Consider the following 17,209-nt stretch of genomic DNA (forward strand, 5'->3'; position numbering starts at 1 on the left):
AATTATGATATGATGTTTGCATGAATTGAACAATGTACTGAGGAGTCTAGAAATGTCGTAAGCTTTAAAGGTATGTCCGTTCTTTGGCCAAGCTCACATGCAAATTCTTGGTGCTTACATCAGTTATTAGTCATGTAGGAACTGAAAATATAGAAATGTAAAACAAAGCATAAACACCAATCTGTGAATTTGACTGATCCAAAGAACTAACCTGGTAGCCTTTTTTTAGAAGCAGCAGAAATATGAAGATTTTTCAACTGTAATTGAAAAACAATTACTCAATGGAAATATATTCAAGGCAGAAATGTCACACAATTAATCTTGTGCCATACATCACAGAAACAAAACTCAATATTTATAAACATTACTTGAACCCAAAATTAAACTTTAATCCTGCACATAAATTCAAGTATCCACTGCTAGATAGTGAAAACTAATAGTTTAGAGTAACAGATAAGTCCAGAATGAAGACCTAAGATCTAATGCGTTGTGAGCTTTATGATGTGCATGTACAAAGAAAAAACTTCAACATGCTGTCATCCCATGCATTAACCTCATTTTACAATTAATTCTTTCATCATAACACACTGATTATTGAAATTTTTTTGTGAATTTTGTCATGACAACTTTCTCGCAATCTGCAGAATTTCACACATTCCCATGCCATTAAGAGAAAATGACCCGTACATTCTGATCAGTGTTGAAAACAACCAGAAATTTCTGTTTCAACTCTGTGCACGAATCCATGAATCCAGCAGCACAGATGATCTTCATAGAGACCCACATCCACTTTTGCAGCAGTCAATGTGCCTTGGCTGTGATTTAAATGTCCAGCAGCATAGCCAGCCATTGATTCAGAGGTTGAAGTGCCAAGTAGGTGAGGGTGGAGAAGTGTGCCAGATGAGGTGGATATTGTATCAGGTGAGTAAAGCTAGGGGTTGAGATGGGTAAGGTGCCAGGTTGGTGGAGCGCCAGGTGACTGAGTTGAGTTGGGTGCCAGGTAGGTGACATATGCGTATGTGCCAGGTAAGTGAATGATTGCAAAGCGTAGGTCTCGGGAAACTGTAGATGGGTCAGGTCCAGCAATGGGGATGGGGATGGGGATGGGGATAGCAATGGGGATGGAAGGCTGGTGGGAAAAGAGTGTCAGATCTGGGTGTGGACAGTGTGTCTGGCAGGAGGGGCAAGGGAATGGATAATCCAGGGTGTGGTCAGGCTGATGGGGATGCAGAGGGGAGGCAGGAAGTCTAATCAATTTGAGGTGATGCTCACATTCCATGCAATTAAAACTGAAATAACTTGAGGTTTTTCCTCACTTGTATGTGTCATCAGAATTTTACTGATGAAAAAGTTTATTACTGAATTTATTTAAAAAATACCTTCTTCAGCTTTGTTTCTAATTATTACTACAGAATTTCTTTATTCAAAATATTGAATTCACGTTGTCAGTAGTTCAAGTGCAAGTGAACTATTGGGAGGGTAACCTGGTTTTTCAGGCCGCACCTATTCTATTATGTGGTTTGGCTTTGCATTATCACAATATAACAGGTTTATTTCGATTAACTGTTTGCGATTGCAATCAGAGCAATTTAAATTGCTTACTGTTTAGCGGAATTCAAACGCTTTTTCATGACTTAATTTATGATCAAAATATTTATATTTAAGGATGTTATACAGTCATATAGAATGGAAACAAACCCTTTGGTCGAACTAATCCATGCTGACCATAATCTGAAACAAAACTGGTCCCACCTGACTGGGCTTGGCCCTTATCCCTCCAAACATTTCTTATTCATGTACTTATCCAAATATCTTTTAAATGTTATAACGTACCCGCATCCACCCCTTTCTCTGCAAGCTCATTCCACACACAAACCACTCTCTGTGTAAAAATATTGCCCCTCATGTCTTTTTTAAATCTTTCTCCTCTCATTTAAAAATATGCACCCTGGTCTTGAAATCCCCCAACCTAGGGAAAAGACACTTGCCACTCATCTTATCCATACCTCTTATGATTTTATAAACCTCAATGAATTTACCCCTCAACCTTCTATGCTCCAGTGGAAAAAGTCTCAGCCTATCTAGCCTCTACTTATAACTCACCCCATCCAATCCTGGCAATATCTGGTAAATCTCTTCTGAACTTTCTCTAGTTTAATAAATATCCTTCCTGTAACAGAGTGACCAGAATTGTACGGATTTTTAATTTAGTTCCTGCATTTTTTAAAAAAAGAGTCTTTTTAATGTGTATGAAAATGCACACATTATGCATTATTTATGATGGCAGAGAGTGATACCTGCTACTTGAAAAACAACCAACATTAGGAATAATCATGGATGTTCATCATGTTTTTGGAACGAAGTGCCAGCCAGCAGAAGGGTAATGAGAGATAGTGCCTGATGGGACTTTGTCTCCAGTATGGCATTTTAATGGATGTGGCATTTTAAAAAAAAAAAATTCATTAATGAATGATGGCATCAATGGCTAGGCAGCATTTATTGCCCATCCCTAGTTGCCCAGGGATAACAATGTAATATTGATCAGTTCCTACTTAGTGCACTTGTTGAAATGGTCTGACAGTGTACTATGATCTATTAATAAAGGCAAAATACTGCCAATGCTGGAAATCTGAAATGAACACAGTGAACTTTGAGAAACTCAGCAGGTCTGCCAGTGTCTGTGAAGAAAGAAACAGTTAACATTTCGAGTCTGGTATGACTCTTCTTCAGAATTTGTTAGATAAAAATTTATTCTTGCCCAGACTTGGTAGACAGGGAGAATTTGGTGCCCTGCTTTGCAGCCAGAGTCCTGGAGGTTCAGCTGGATGGGGTATGGGGTGGTGCTGGTGTGGGATTTCCTCTTTCCCCAGGACCAGCAGTAGAGACTACAACACCCAACCATATCAGCCTGGTCCACAATTGCCACTCAGGTTAAAGCATTGTCAATCACCTGTTACAAGAAGATCAATATCCTTCTCCACTCCACTAGCATTAGTGCCACCACCTTCGTTCCAACTCTTTTAATACTCTCTCCATCTCTGCTGCTGCACCACCCTCCACCAAGGCTCATGCTGTATCACTCTCACTATTGCCTGCATCTTCTTCTCTCACTCACTCTCACCCACCCCCAACTCCTGACCCCACCAACCCTGCATGCCCTCTGCGCTGCCTGCTCTCTTGTTTGAGACACCGCCCCACCTGCACCAAAAGTAACAGCTGACCCAACCATTTTCACCTTCAGTATGTATCTTCCTGTCTCTCATTCCATGAGGAAAACAGTCCACAACAAGTTGGAAAGAGCCAAGACAAGTGGTATGCTGCTATTCACTTTGTTTCTCAACCCTTATGAGGACAGGATCCAGTCTGTGACCATCCCGAGCAGGGCCTAGACTGCTATTGGAGGCTGCCCTTGACTTACTCTGCTAGGACCCCCTGAACGTTGGCCCTGTGGACAACAATTATAATTTTCTGTTTGCTGTCTGTGCTAAATGGTAAGGTAAGACTGCAACAATATGAACTTGGTATCTCTGGCTGAGGGGGAAAAGCACAATATGACTATTTCTGTAGCATCCAGGTAGCTCAGAGTGAGTGAGCACAATGACACTTGAGCAAAGAGTTCAGAGATGTAGCCTGGTTCAGTCCATGAGCTGAGTGCATGTCACTAAGCACACAGTATCCTTGCTCTGCTTTAGTGATACCCATGATAGAGTCATAGATTTGGAGAATGTGGGCAGATGCAGAATTAAAATGTAGAAACATACAGTAAGTCGATCGGAGATGCATCCTTATAGTTCCTAGAGGCTGACATGTGTCAGATTCCAATGTCTGTGGGTGAGGGATGCATGTAACCAATGTTTATCAAGGTGCTTCAGAGCCAATAACAAGCCGAATCCATCAGGTGCTTTCTCTGGTTGTCTTGCTGCGTTTTCCCCACGTTGAGCTTTTTTGTGAGTTTGGTAAGATGGAAACCTAAATATTACTGACAAGTGGTGTTAACAAATCATTTAACAATCAATAATGAGTGACCATTGGCAACTTACCACTGCTCGTGGGAATCTGCTGCTTGCGAGAAATGTAAAAGATGGAGCGCCATGATCTCGACATTGCCTCAGTCTGTCAGAAATGTTACAATGAGCCACATCACTCTGACCCCTATAAGATTTTGCCCATTGTTACTTTCATCCAAGGAGTGGATAAAACATCTTGTGGATCTAGAAGCTCCCTCTGCTGCTGGGGATCGATATGTTTTCCAGGTATCACAGGCATTCATGAGTCATTGAATATTCTGATTCATCCCTGGCCAGTACAGACTCACATGTCAGCCATCTTGTATATTCAATGTGTCCTTAGTGTGATATGGGCATGGTATTTTGGTGTAAAGCTTTAGGTGTTTTTGTTTGCTTTTGAAAATGATTGGTCGTGATTTACCAAGTTTGCCTCTAAAAGACCAAATGGATGAATTTTCTTTGGTACTTTTTTTAATACGACCACACCATTCCTGGTATTGATCATTTGCAACTCTTGTAATTGCTTATCCACAACAGTTGCTTATTGCAATTGTTCACACTGGCTGTGGGTAAAACGTTACAGAATATCCTTTAGAACGTCTTCAACTTCATTGTCAAAACCATCAATGTGTAGATCAAGAGCAACATCTTGGTCTTTGTGTGGGTAGAGTGCTGCTGTTATCAGTAGGCACAGGTTGTGGTCATGTTCTATCCTTGTCTTACCAATGATCACTATGTCATCAGCAATACAAATACAACCAGTTACATTCTCAATAATCGTGTCCCTTTGCTGCTGGAATAGGTCTTGGCTAATTGTGAACCCAAATGGTAACCATCGTGTACATTATCATCCAAATAGCATCATAAATCTTGTGAGTCTTGGGATTCTTCTGCGAAATAGACAGATCTGTCTAAATAATTGATAAAGAATAATACATAATAAATATATATCGTGCTGAATCCTTGCTCCACATCTAACTTAGAGAAAAAGCATTGTTCTGGAATATTTAGGATTGAATTCTTAAAGTATTGGTATTTTACATGGACATCTTTTAAGTGAGAGGACAAGGCACCTGAGATCTAGGCAAACTCTAATGGTGTCACCTTCCTTTAAAGCACAGATGATAATGCAGGTATACCAGTCTGTCTGGTGCTCAACCTTACAAATGGGCCCATCTTGCTCCATCCTGTTCAGTTCTGCTCAAAACCTTTCTGGAATATGCCCACTGCGCTTCCTTGGCGGACCAATAAATGGGGTCATTAAGGATGCAACTCTACACTACCTTTAAAATTTTCAGTTGCGCATAATTCATCTGGATGCAGGCATTTGAGATTGTTGATTGATGCAATTGTATCAGGTATAGTCAGTTCTGTCACAGTGGGCATGCTTTGAGTCTTATGAATTGTGACTATACCAAAACCTGTGCTTATTGGAATCCTGCCATTGCTGTACTGTTGGGTTTGAGCAGGTGGAAGATTTCAGAGAGGCAAAGTGACCTTGCCTTTTGGCACTGCAGTGTAATTCTTTCAAATTCTATTGATCTATTTGATCAATTCTACCCTGTGAGAGAGCCTCTCATAGAGGGTGCCATGGAGCACCACTTGCTAAGATATATGTCTTTCAGGATAAGTAGTATGTTGACACCAGCCACCGTGTCAATGTTATCTGTTGGTGTCAATTATCCTGCATTTTCAGGACAAATTACATTAATAGTCACAAAAGTTTCTGATCACCCTGCTTCATCAACATGGCATTTGACACTACTAATAGAGAAAGCTTGATATTCTTTTGAAAATTGCCTTTCACTTGGTTGACTTTGAACTTCATTTTGGAAGGTTGAATTTGAATGCAGAGTAGAGGGTTAATGGCAGGATTCTCGGCAGTGTGGAGGAACAGAGGGATCTTGGGGACCACGTCCATAGAACCCTCAAAGTTGCGACCCAAGTTGATAGGGTTGTAAAAAAGGCGTATGGTGTGTTGGCATTCATTGGCAGGGAAGTTGAGTTTAAGAGCTGTGAGGTTATGCTGCAGCTCGCTAAAACTCTGGTTAGACCACACTTGGAATATTGTGTTCAGTTCTGGTCACCTCATTACAGAAAAGATGTGGACGCTTTAGAGAGCGTGCAGAGGAGATTTACCAGGATGCTGCCTGGACTGGAGGGCAGGTCTTATGAGGAAAGGTTGAGGGAGCTAGGACTTTTTTCATTGGAGCGAAGAAGGATGAGAGGTGACTTGATAGAGGTTTACAAAATGATGAGAGGCATAGATAGAGTGGACAGTCAGAGACTTTTTCCCAGGGCAGAAATGACTATTACAAGGGGGCATAATTTAAGGTGATTGGAGGAAGGTATAGGGGAGATGTCAGAGGTAGGTTCTTCCCACAGAGAGTGGTGGGCGTGTGGAATGTGCTGCCGGCAGTGGTAGTGGAGTCAGATACTTTAGAGACTTTTAAGCGACTCTTGGATAGGTACATGGAGGATAGTAAAATGTAAGATATGCAGGGTAGATTGATCTTAGTGGGATAATAGGTCAGCACAACATCATGGACTGAAGGGCCTGTACTTTGCTGTTCTATGTTCATCGCAGGGCTTGTATCTATGCACCTTCTTAAAACTTTCCTTTTTGCCAGTGTTTTCATATTATACTACCTTGTCGGTCACCTGTATTTTGTCCTGAGAGTTGGATCGATCTTTGGTACCAAAGTTCCTGTACACGCATACCCAAAGTCTCTTAGTGTCACATGTTTACAAGTAACAAGGAAACTTTGCCACAGACAAGCCAAGTATGTTACAGATGTTGCTGGTTATTTATGCTTTGTTGAACATAGCAACATGTAAAGCAAATGATTGTTGCTTGTCACTAGGCCTTTTATACTTGCTCCATCCTGAATAATTAATCAATGGTACAACCCTTTTTTGCCCAAAAGATTCTTTATAAACTCTTTAATGTTAAAGAGATGACAATTAACTCAACAAGCCTCAACAGTTCCTTTCCAAAAAAGCCATGCCAAAGCTCTTTGGTGTGATATCTTGTGATAAACCTGTCAATAGATTCTTGAGGTTGTTCTCTGTATGAATATGAATAACAGTCTGTTAATCCTGAAGATGCTTTTTACTTTAGTCTTCTAGAACTTTCAAGATGTTTTCTGCATCTTGCTGACTGGCATTGGAAATGCCAGCTATGTTAATGCTGCAAAGACTCTTCTTTGCAAACAAGATTTTCATGGTACATTTCTTGGTTCATCTGTCACCTGACCTTTAAATAGCATTGCATATATTGAATAGTCATAATTCAGTAAAGGTGGCATTGATGCCTAATCCATAATTAAACGTTTGCCTTCCAGTTCTCTTCTTAAAAAAAAATGTACAGTGCATTACAGTGCAGTGTTAAGTGGTTTGCCTCTCTTTTATTTTTCTCTTATTTGCTTCTGCTTTTCTTCATTTTACCCTACTGCTGCTCCTTTATGAATTGCAGGCTTGCAGTAGCAGATTTTTGCCTCTTGATGGCATTCACACAGATAAGAAGTGATCACGTCACATGGACTCATTCATCTATTTTTGCATTGATTAGCAGAAAGAAAATGGCTGAACTGACCGACATCTAGTCACAGGTAAGCCTTCTTAATTTCGAAACCACTTTCTCTGATGTTTTTAAATGGCATTTTCTTCTAAGTGATCTTTGCAGATGTGTTTTCAGGACCACTTTCACAACAATTTCTCTTAAATTGGACCGACAGGCATTAATATTTTTTGTTTAACTGAGACAGATCTGGAGAACTGGCTGTGCCTCATTAAAGTTCTTGGTCTTTATTTTTGGTTCTATTTAGAACTTCAGGCTTTTTGTTCTTGAGTAAGACATTCATAGTAATTTATTTTTACTTGAGATGACTTCTAATCTGAAAAGAATTAGCCCTGTTACCTTGTTTTTCAATATATTATCCATTAATGTGGCTTTCTGTACTTACAGGAACATCTTCAAAGCTACTGTCCAGTTGATCTGGGTAGTTGGTCTTTCTCAACTTTCTGCCATTAAAATATTGAAGTCTTCTTTACTTTACTAACCATGGTGTGATTTTGTCTCCAGCAAAGTGTTGTGTTTGATACAGCAATGCTTATGCATCTTCCATAACATTAGAAACTCAATGTTGATGTTCATGGTATCGAAGAATCCAAGAGATATTTATTATAGACATTATATACAAGTATTAAATTCACAGGCACATAAGTGTCTGGATTAATGTTATTACAAACAACAGTATGCTTCAAGTGATCCTGGTGTAATGTGGAGATACAGACCTTTATAACCTTATGTCACATGTTATGATACTGTGCTGATATCATGAGCATTTCACTTAAAGTTATACTGTCATAATTACCATGAGAAATAACACAATAATACCCATTGGACAAGTGTGCTGACTCTGAGCATATCTTACAGTTGCTATTGTTTCATAGTCTTAGGGAGCTCAGCATAAGAATCATTTCTGATAGGGGCCATTCCAGTGTGGAATGGAAAATTGCATGGTGCTACAAGATTTAAAGATCTGCATTAACTAAAGATATAGACAACAAGGTTTACAAGCACACATAAAACATGGAGCACAGAATTCTCCATTTCTCTAATGTACTCATACAAAATACTGATGGAGGCAATATGTCAGTGGGGGCTGGAGGTGTTATTTGGAAAGTAAACCATTGGATCTCTTGTCAGTTGCTCACCATAAGTGTGAGGAAGTGTTTGTTTAGTTGTTGTGTATTTTTGTCTTTTTACTGTATTTATCTATGGTACAGGGTACTTGTGGGTGGCTTTTCAGTTAAATACAAAAGAAGCTGCCATATAAAGGAACAAAGTAAATATACCAGCATTTTTCATAGGGCTTCCCAAAAGGTCATCGTATATCTGCCCAAAGATAATCGAAAACACAATTTACATATTGGTAGTGAAATTGGTCCATGTCAGTAACATGAACTGAACTCATGGTGAATCAGCAGCTTGTTGTACACCACAACCAATTTTCTTCTATGTTAATCAGGCACATTTCAAACACTCCACCAAGTTACTCGGACTCTGTTCTACTCAAGTGATATGGAATTTTGTCAGTCCTGGTGTATCCACGGCTATTCCCCAATCCATTGCCAGATTAATAGCAGCTGGTGGGGAAAAGGAAATTCCTGCCGATAGCATGTTTGTGGTAGAATTCTATAATGTGGCTCCTTCCCTCAAACCAATTGCCTGGAGTCAACTAAACAGTAGTCATCACAACATTTGTGTCAACTTAGCTCAATACATGGTTTCTGTGAGAGCTGCTGGTACTTAACTCTTTAAGTGCACTGACTGGATAGATTGCAAAAACTGGGAATTACAGAAGCAGCAGCATTATTGTTAAGAACAATGATCTATTCATCTGATTACAGTGCAGGAGGTTTAATGACTTTAACAGGCCAGTTTAGAATCCATTTTCTCTGGATATGTTCCTTCACTCATGTCTTTATGTGCACTCTGGTCAAATTAATTTTCTATCAATAGGAGTTACATGATGCATGAAGGTGTCATTGCTCCAACATTTCACATTCTGTTTTATTTCTCACTTTTGATGTGAAGCAACTGTCCATCTCAACATCTCAAACAAAATGGAAGAAGATTTAATTAGCATTACGTTTCTGAGCTTTCACTTTTGTTTTGTCTAGTCTTCAAAACTATCATCCTAACTGATCCTCCTTCTGAAACACATTCTCACTTATTGAAGTCAAGATTAATCCTGCAATTGCATTCTGTTAATTATACACCTTGCTCTTCAAGTCCAACGTCCTCAAATATTCCCTCCAGGTTTCTAAAAGCTACATTCGCTGTTACCTGATTATAACTTCCTGATCTACCTCATCACTGTTTCTTGTCTTTAACTCTGATGGTGCCCTATACTCACTGTGGTGTTTTATAATCAGTACGTTAAGTGGATTGGCCATGCTAAATTGCCCATAGTGTCCGGAGATGTGTAGGTTGGGTGGATTAGCCATGGGAAATGTAGGGTTACAAGGATAGTGTGGGGGGTGTGTCTGGGTGGGATGCTGATCAGAGAGTTGGTGTGGCCTCAATGGCCGAGTGGCCTGCTTCCAAACTGTAGAGATTCTGTGATTCTATATGTAGTGTTCTTGGAAGAATAGCAGTTCAATTGTCTCTATTTTCTTTATGAAGATGGTGAACAATTCATTATTTATCTAAACTGGCTGTCTGATTTCTTTTATCATACACGTTCCTTTAGGTCATGAACTGTGCTAGGACACAGATTTAAAGAAATGCACAACACTAGAAAATATTTTTACGTTTTGTTGCAAACCCCACCCTCATTATCAGGTTTTCAGTTATTTCAGTTATCCACTCCACCCTCAATTATACTCCTCCCTGGGTAGAAGGCTCTCAGTTACAACCCTTTTTTTTACAAGACACCCAATTTTATTGTGATGTTTTCAACAATATTGAGCTTTCAATTACATTCTGGTATATTTTCAATCAGTTATCTCCAACAACTGCAGTTATAGTGAAAATTATTCAAGATATTGGTCAAGATTGGTTCCTGTAGCTCACCACCTATTTTGCACCTCAATTTTCTATCAGGTTGATGAACAGCATCAAAAGTTTCCATTACTTTCCTAGCTGCAATACTTAAAAGAGATTCCAATTACATCACTTCGACATCCATGCAATTTCTCAGAGTTTGTAATGGAAAAGCACTTTGAATCATTAATGCTCATGAATAAAATGGGTGTCTGTGGTTTCTTGAAGTTGTACTCTCAACAGACATGCATTTAAAGAGAATTTTCGGAAGACCTTTTATTAATTTTGCGTCTGATTTTCGAGATATATTTTGTGGATATTTTGCCCCGTTTTCCTCGTCAGCACTTATTTCTTAGCAAGCTTTCTGTCCAAAGTTTTGGCATTTTTTTTGTGTGTGTTATTAGTGCAATGGGATAGCTATTCATCCAAATCCATTTTACTTATGATTTTTGGAGAAAGGAAAGGAACAATCAAATGTTCACGAGGGGCAGAACCTGCCCCTTGAGTAGTATCCATAATTATAGACAAAAGAGCATTTATTGGATTTGTCACTGAACTTCGTTGACAAATGCCCCAAAACTATCAAGTAGACAATGATGTAGCTGTGTCAACTATTGCAAGGACACCTGCAGTAGGCATGCGCCATGTGATGGATACTGGCCACTGGCAGTGATAGTCTACTGTTCCTTCATGTCCTGTACCTCCAAACCCCCTCTGTGACAACCAGTCCTTTGGGAGATGGTCTCACAACAGGCCCACACATTAGATCAATACCTTATGCAGCACCACCTTATCAACTAATACATTTTATACTTGTGCCAAACCCTTGACCAAAAATTCAGTTTCCTGCCTTTACATTCATGAGTCATTGAGTTTTACCAACCATGACTCTTTCCCAAATAAAGCAGAACCTTACATTCATATTGGATGTCCATCTGAACTTTTTGATGCGCATAACAGCAGATTAACTACTTTGAATTGCTGTTCTTTTGGTAAACGCAACAACTCTGCTTCACACAATAAGAACACAAAGATAATTAATCAATGAACAGTGAAACCATTTGTTTTTGGTAGTGTGTTTGAAGGATGAATATTAGACAACTCTTCTCATCTTCTTTCAATAATGCCACAAGGTCATTCACGTCTAGCTGTGAGGACAGACTGCTTAAAGACAGCACTCCCCCAACACTGCACCACATATATGGACATTGTGCCAGCCTAGACTAAATGCTCAAGTTCTCAAGTTAGACTTGTCCGCCAAATGTTTTGACTCAGAAGCAAATGTGCTAGCCCTAAATGAAGGAAAGGGAGAAAAAGGTGAATTATGATTGAAAGCTTTCGGAACAGCAATAGCAGTTTAATATCTTTGGTGTGACCCTTTCTACAACTTGATTTGTTTTTGCCTTTCAGGTACTGAAAGAATTGCTGCGCAGTTTTGGTTTTTATTTCATAGCAATATAAAAGCTGGGAAATGTTGGATGATGATGGTAAACAAGAGTCGAATACACACATTAAAGTAAAGTCACCATAGCCCAAAAAGACCACAAGCTGCTCCCTCATTGGACAATGATGACTGGTGATGAGTTTAGCCGGAGGTTCACCTCGACTCAGATGAGAGGAGAGGTTGAGAAGGTGGGTCCTTCATGGTAACCTCAGGATGCTTGACACAATCCAGGATAAAGCAGCCTACTTGATTGGCACCACATTCACACGTATCCACTCCCTCCACCACCGATGCTCAGTAGCAGCAGTGTGTACCATCTACAAGATGCGCTGCAGAAATTCACCGAAGATCCTTAGATTGCACCTTCCAAATGTACAATCACTCCATCTAGAAGGACAAGGAAAACAGATACATAGGAATACCACCACCTACAAGTTCTCCTCCAGGCCGCTCACCATCCAGACTTGGAAATATATCACCATTTCCTCACTGTCATTGGGTCAAAGTCCTGGACCTCCCTCCCTAAGGCTTGTGGACTGCAGCAGTTTAAGAAGGCAGCTCACCACCACCTTCTCAAGGGCAAATAGGGACGGGCAATAAATGACAGCCAGCCCACTTCCCACAGATGAATAAAATAAAAGGCAATGTGGGATGTGAGCCCATATTGTTGGTGTCAATCTGAGTCATAAACCAGCCTTCCAGCTAATTGTCTCCCACACAGAAGTGCATTAATTAGATTCACAGCTTAATTTTTTATTTCAACCTTCAATTGCGATTATTCTGGTTACATTTTAGAATTTTATTCTGTTCATTGTCATTTTCTTCCTAATTTGATTTTTTTTAAACCCTTACCATGTCCCAGACCAAAATACCTCCAGTAATTAGTACAAGGAAACTTCCAGGTCAACGGATAACATTGTGAGAAGTTTGAAAATTGACGCAGCTGCAAAAACATTTTTTTTAAATGATCTGACCATTGCTGTAAAAACGAAGGGCTGCAACACAGACACAGCGTTTCCACAGAGCTGGTTGGTTTCAACTGTGGTGCTCCAAAAATAGAAAGACCAGGATCGATCAATTGATTACTTACTAATGATACATGTGAACAACTGTTAATTCTGTTAAATGAATAGCCTGTTTACCACAAATGCAACTTATTTATCAGGAGATTCTCGTCAGTGTGGCTTGTTGGTGAGGGGATTATTTTAGGTACTATTAACATATACTGCATGATTTGGAATTCCTTTGCATGTGGAATATATGTGCCCCCAGCTTTAATGAGAAATATCTAATTGTCCTTACACAGGAACATAAACCTTTTCTACAATGTGAGATACTTCACACTTTAAACCTCATGAAAAGTTTCCTATTTTAACATTCGATAGTTATTTAACAATAAATACATTCACTTACCACACAGGTGAGAACTTTAACTCTAAGCTCTCAAGATGTTTACCGAACATAATTTCCTCGTTGACTGAAGTATTTTATGTACAAGAATGCAAAATGTAATAGCTATAATGAAAGGAAGACAATGTAAAGGTCAACATTAGAGCTAAAAGTTGAAAAAACACTTTGCTTACTCTCAAACAGTTCATTAAATTCAAAGATTAATGACCATATTTGCATGGAGTTGAGCCAGTTCGGAATGACTTCAACATGACAGGTGAAAGCTAGCTGCTGAAATCCCATGTCCATTTCTCCAGCAGACCCCTTATGCCAGAGGTGGGAAGTCTTGGGTGTGAATCACACAGAGGGGATCCTCAGTCTTGGCAAGGCCGTTTGCAATTAGTGTCCAACTCAAACAGATTCTATTCTTGCTGTTGCAGCATCTTAATTGACATTGTGAGAATGACAATGTTATGGAGGAATTGTAAATGCTCTTGAACGGAAGATAAGATCGATTGAAATGTTATGGTTCGAAGCAATTTAAATCCTCAGCTCTTTTAAAATGAAAAATAAAAATAACCTACAGTTTTCGGTTACAGTAAAACAGTAGACAGCCCCTGCTAAAATGCATTGATTGACAGGCAATCGGGTACAACCCGGAAAAAGAAATAACATTTATTCCTGTCTTTTCAATAGATTTCATTGCTGACATTTCCCAAGTATTGTTCTATGGCTGAAGTCATTATGAATGCTTGGTTGTATTTTAAAACCTCCAAATCTACATATCTCAATGGGAGTTTACATTTTGTTTGAGAGTTTTAAGAGATGTTTAGAGTATTGGCTACCTTTGATGTGGTTATTGAATAAAAGTTTGTTTGTTTTACAACAGAATATTCACTTGAGTAGATTCAGATTTCGTGAGTGAATTTCATCCATGAGTGTTTTATATCAGGACTATGCGCAAAATTTCCATTAGAAGTTTCAATTTTGTTCATCACCACATGGCTACTGTGGCCTGTCCATTGTGGATATTGGGTGAGTGACTATGAGTCTATACAGTGGTATGGCATGGGGTCTGGAGAAGGCATGGGTACAGAGGAATGGATGTGACATTGGGATAGGTGATGACCTAGTGATGTTATTGCTGGGCTGTTAATCCAGGCATCCAGATAAAGTTCTGGGGACCTGGATTTGAATCCAGCCATGACAAATGGTGGAATCTGAATTCTGTAGAAAAAAAATCTGTAATTCAGAGTCGAATGATGACAGTGAAACCATTGTCGATTGTTGGGAAAAACCCATCTGATTCACTAATATCCTTTAAGGAAGGAAACTGCCATCCTTATCCAGTCGGGCCGACATGTAACTCCAGACCCACAGCAATGTGATTGACTCCTAACTGCCGTCTGGCAATTACCAATGTGTAAGAAATGCTGGCCTAGCCAGCGATGCCCTTATCCCGTGAAAGAATTAAAAAAGAATGAGTGTGGGCATGGAGCATAAAGATGTTAGTGAGATAGTGGGGCACGTGGGCATTGTGGGATGCTGATAAATGATGGGCAAGAGAAGTGGGCTAAGGGTTGGATAGCCCAACAGTCATTGGTACAACTGGGCTTAAGTCCCAGAGAATTGAGGCAGGCCTTCTAACCAGCCTACCCCAGAACATAGCTCCCTTTGCCAAGAAGGAAAAACCTGCAAAACTTACGAACAAGACATACTGTCTGATTCCTCTTATATACTTCAAGGTGGAGGATCAGTTTGACCGATACATTCGTTTTTAACCATGACTGTTCCTTTGGTGTTTCCTTCTGGGCGTGGTTGCCTCTGAGCTGCTTCCAGAGACAGCCAGCCTGACATTATCCTGCCTCACTGCAAAGAAAAGATGATGCACAGGGGCCCTTTTAAAGGAGACAAGTCAGCCAAGATGGAAGATGTCCTGACTTGAGATTTCAAACTTGATGACAAAAATCTGGCTCTTGTTAGTCTATGTAAATCTCTGCTTTTGGCTTCAAATGACAAATGTGAGTGTGACCTAAAATATCAAAATAAACTGTGCACCAAAAATTTCACAGAAATTCAATGGTTATTCAAAAATATCCAAGAAGGATCTCAGTATCTTTTAAAAGCTGTAATGTGGCTAAATCCCATTTATCAAAATAACCTACAATGGTGAACATTCACCAACCAATTATTTTACTCAGTCATCATACAGAGCATTACAGGCTGGATTGCATTTATTCCCCATCATATTTGCCCTTGAGAAGTTGGGATGAGATTGTTCCTTGAACAATTACAGTGATGGTGTGCAGGTAAACTCATAATGTTGTCAGGAAAGGAGATCCAGGTTTGGACCCACTAAAAGTGAAAGAATCGTCATATAGTTCTAAGGTGGGATGCCATGTGGCTTGGAGGGGACTTTGCAGGTGGTGATATTCCCATGTTTCTGTTGCCCTTGCCCTTCGAGGTGGCAGAGTCATGAGTTTGGAAAATGCTGCCAAAGTGAGTTGGTGAGTTGCTGCAATGTATTTTGTAGATGGCACACATTGTATGTCACTGGTGGAGGGAATGAACGTTGATGGTCATGAATGTGACAATCAAGCAGGCTGTTTTGCCCTGGATAGTGTCAAGCTTCTTAACTGTACTTGGAGTTGCACTCATTCATGCAAGCGGAGAATATTCCATCACAGTTGTTATGATCCTAGTAGATGTTACTGCTGGATGAGTCAGATAGAAACATAGAAACATAGAAGATAGGAACGGAGGAGGCTATTCGTCCCTGTGAGCCTGCTCCACCATTCTTCACAATCATGACTGATTGTCTAACTCAACAGCCTAATTCTGCTTTCTCTCCATAACATTTAATCCTATTCGCCTCAAGTGCTATCGTCGCCCCTAGTCGCCTCTTGAATATGTTCAATGTTTTAGCATCAACTACTTCCTGTGGTAATGACCAGAATGAAAACTGGTTTGATTAATCTGTTGATCTTTGTTTTAACTTAACACATAGATGACAACACCTGGGAGACCTTTGCTCAGGAGAAACTGACTTAGAGGAACCTCCTGTATGAAGGGACACAGTTCTTCAAGAACGTCCGTCAGCTAAAGGAGGTATGGAAAAGGAACCAGAGAAAGGAATGCCAGCAATCTTGAGGTCAAGGACTAATTCCACCTTCCAGAAACACTTGGCAAATGTGTTGTCAGAAATGTGCCTCTAGGATTGGGCTCATTCGTCTTGCAAAGACCTGTGGAAACCATGACTAGTGACATGGAATTTCCTAGGTGGACAATCATACTCATTAGTGGGTCAGTACTGACAACAACAACAAATTTAACATCGTGGTCTTTCACTGAAACACAAGCATTTCAGGTCATAGATATGTTTTAAAAAATAAAACAGAAGCATATTACTGAAAAGACGGAAAAAAAAAAGAACAAAGCAAGCTATCTACATATAACCCAATTTAAAAAGCTTCTAACATTTGGCAAAACAAAATCCCATTCACTCTCTACCAGCATCAAATTACTGTTAATCAAAATCCAAAAATAAAACTCCCTTCTCTATCAAAACTGTCAGTTGATTTAACTGCTTCTTTCCCGTTCCAGTCCTGTGAGCTGCAACACATTTTACTTTGACTCACACAGTTGAGGTATTAGACTTTCAAAGTTTCATATAACCAAAGCAGATTTCTAATCAAACACTCCTGGTTTGGAAGTTTTCAACAACTGAAACCCTTACACTGAGGTCATTTCTTCCCTTAACTGCTCTGAACAATCTCCATGGAGAAACTATTCTGACTGACTTCCATCATGTCATCT

The 17,209-nt window shown here is 39.7% G+C and overlaps 1 long non-coding RNA gene across 1 annotated transcript; it reads left to right on the plus strand.

Annotated features, from left to right (window-relative positions):
* Positions 1 to 7,577: 7,577 nt before the first annotated feature.
* LOC125486273 lies at positions 7,578 to 16,720 on the plus strand. The gene is made up of 3 exons (XR_007264943.1): positions 7,578 to 7,618; positions 11,971 to 12,192; positions 16,401 to 16,720. It is a non-coding gene; the product is annotated as an uncharacterized LOC125486273 (long non-coding RNA).
* Positions 16,721 to 17,209: the final 489 nt, after the last annotated feature.

Source organism: Rhincodon typus, chromosome 27 (assembly GCF_021869965.1).
Source record: "Rhincodon typus isolate 14 chromosome 27, sRhiTyp1.1, whole genome shotgun sequence".
NCBI lineage: Eukaryota > Metazoa > Chordata > Chondrichthyes > Orectolobiformes > Rhincodontidae > Rhincodon > Rhincodon typus.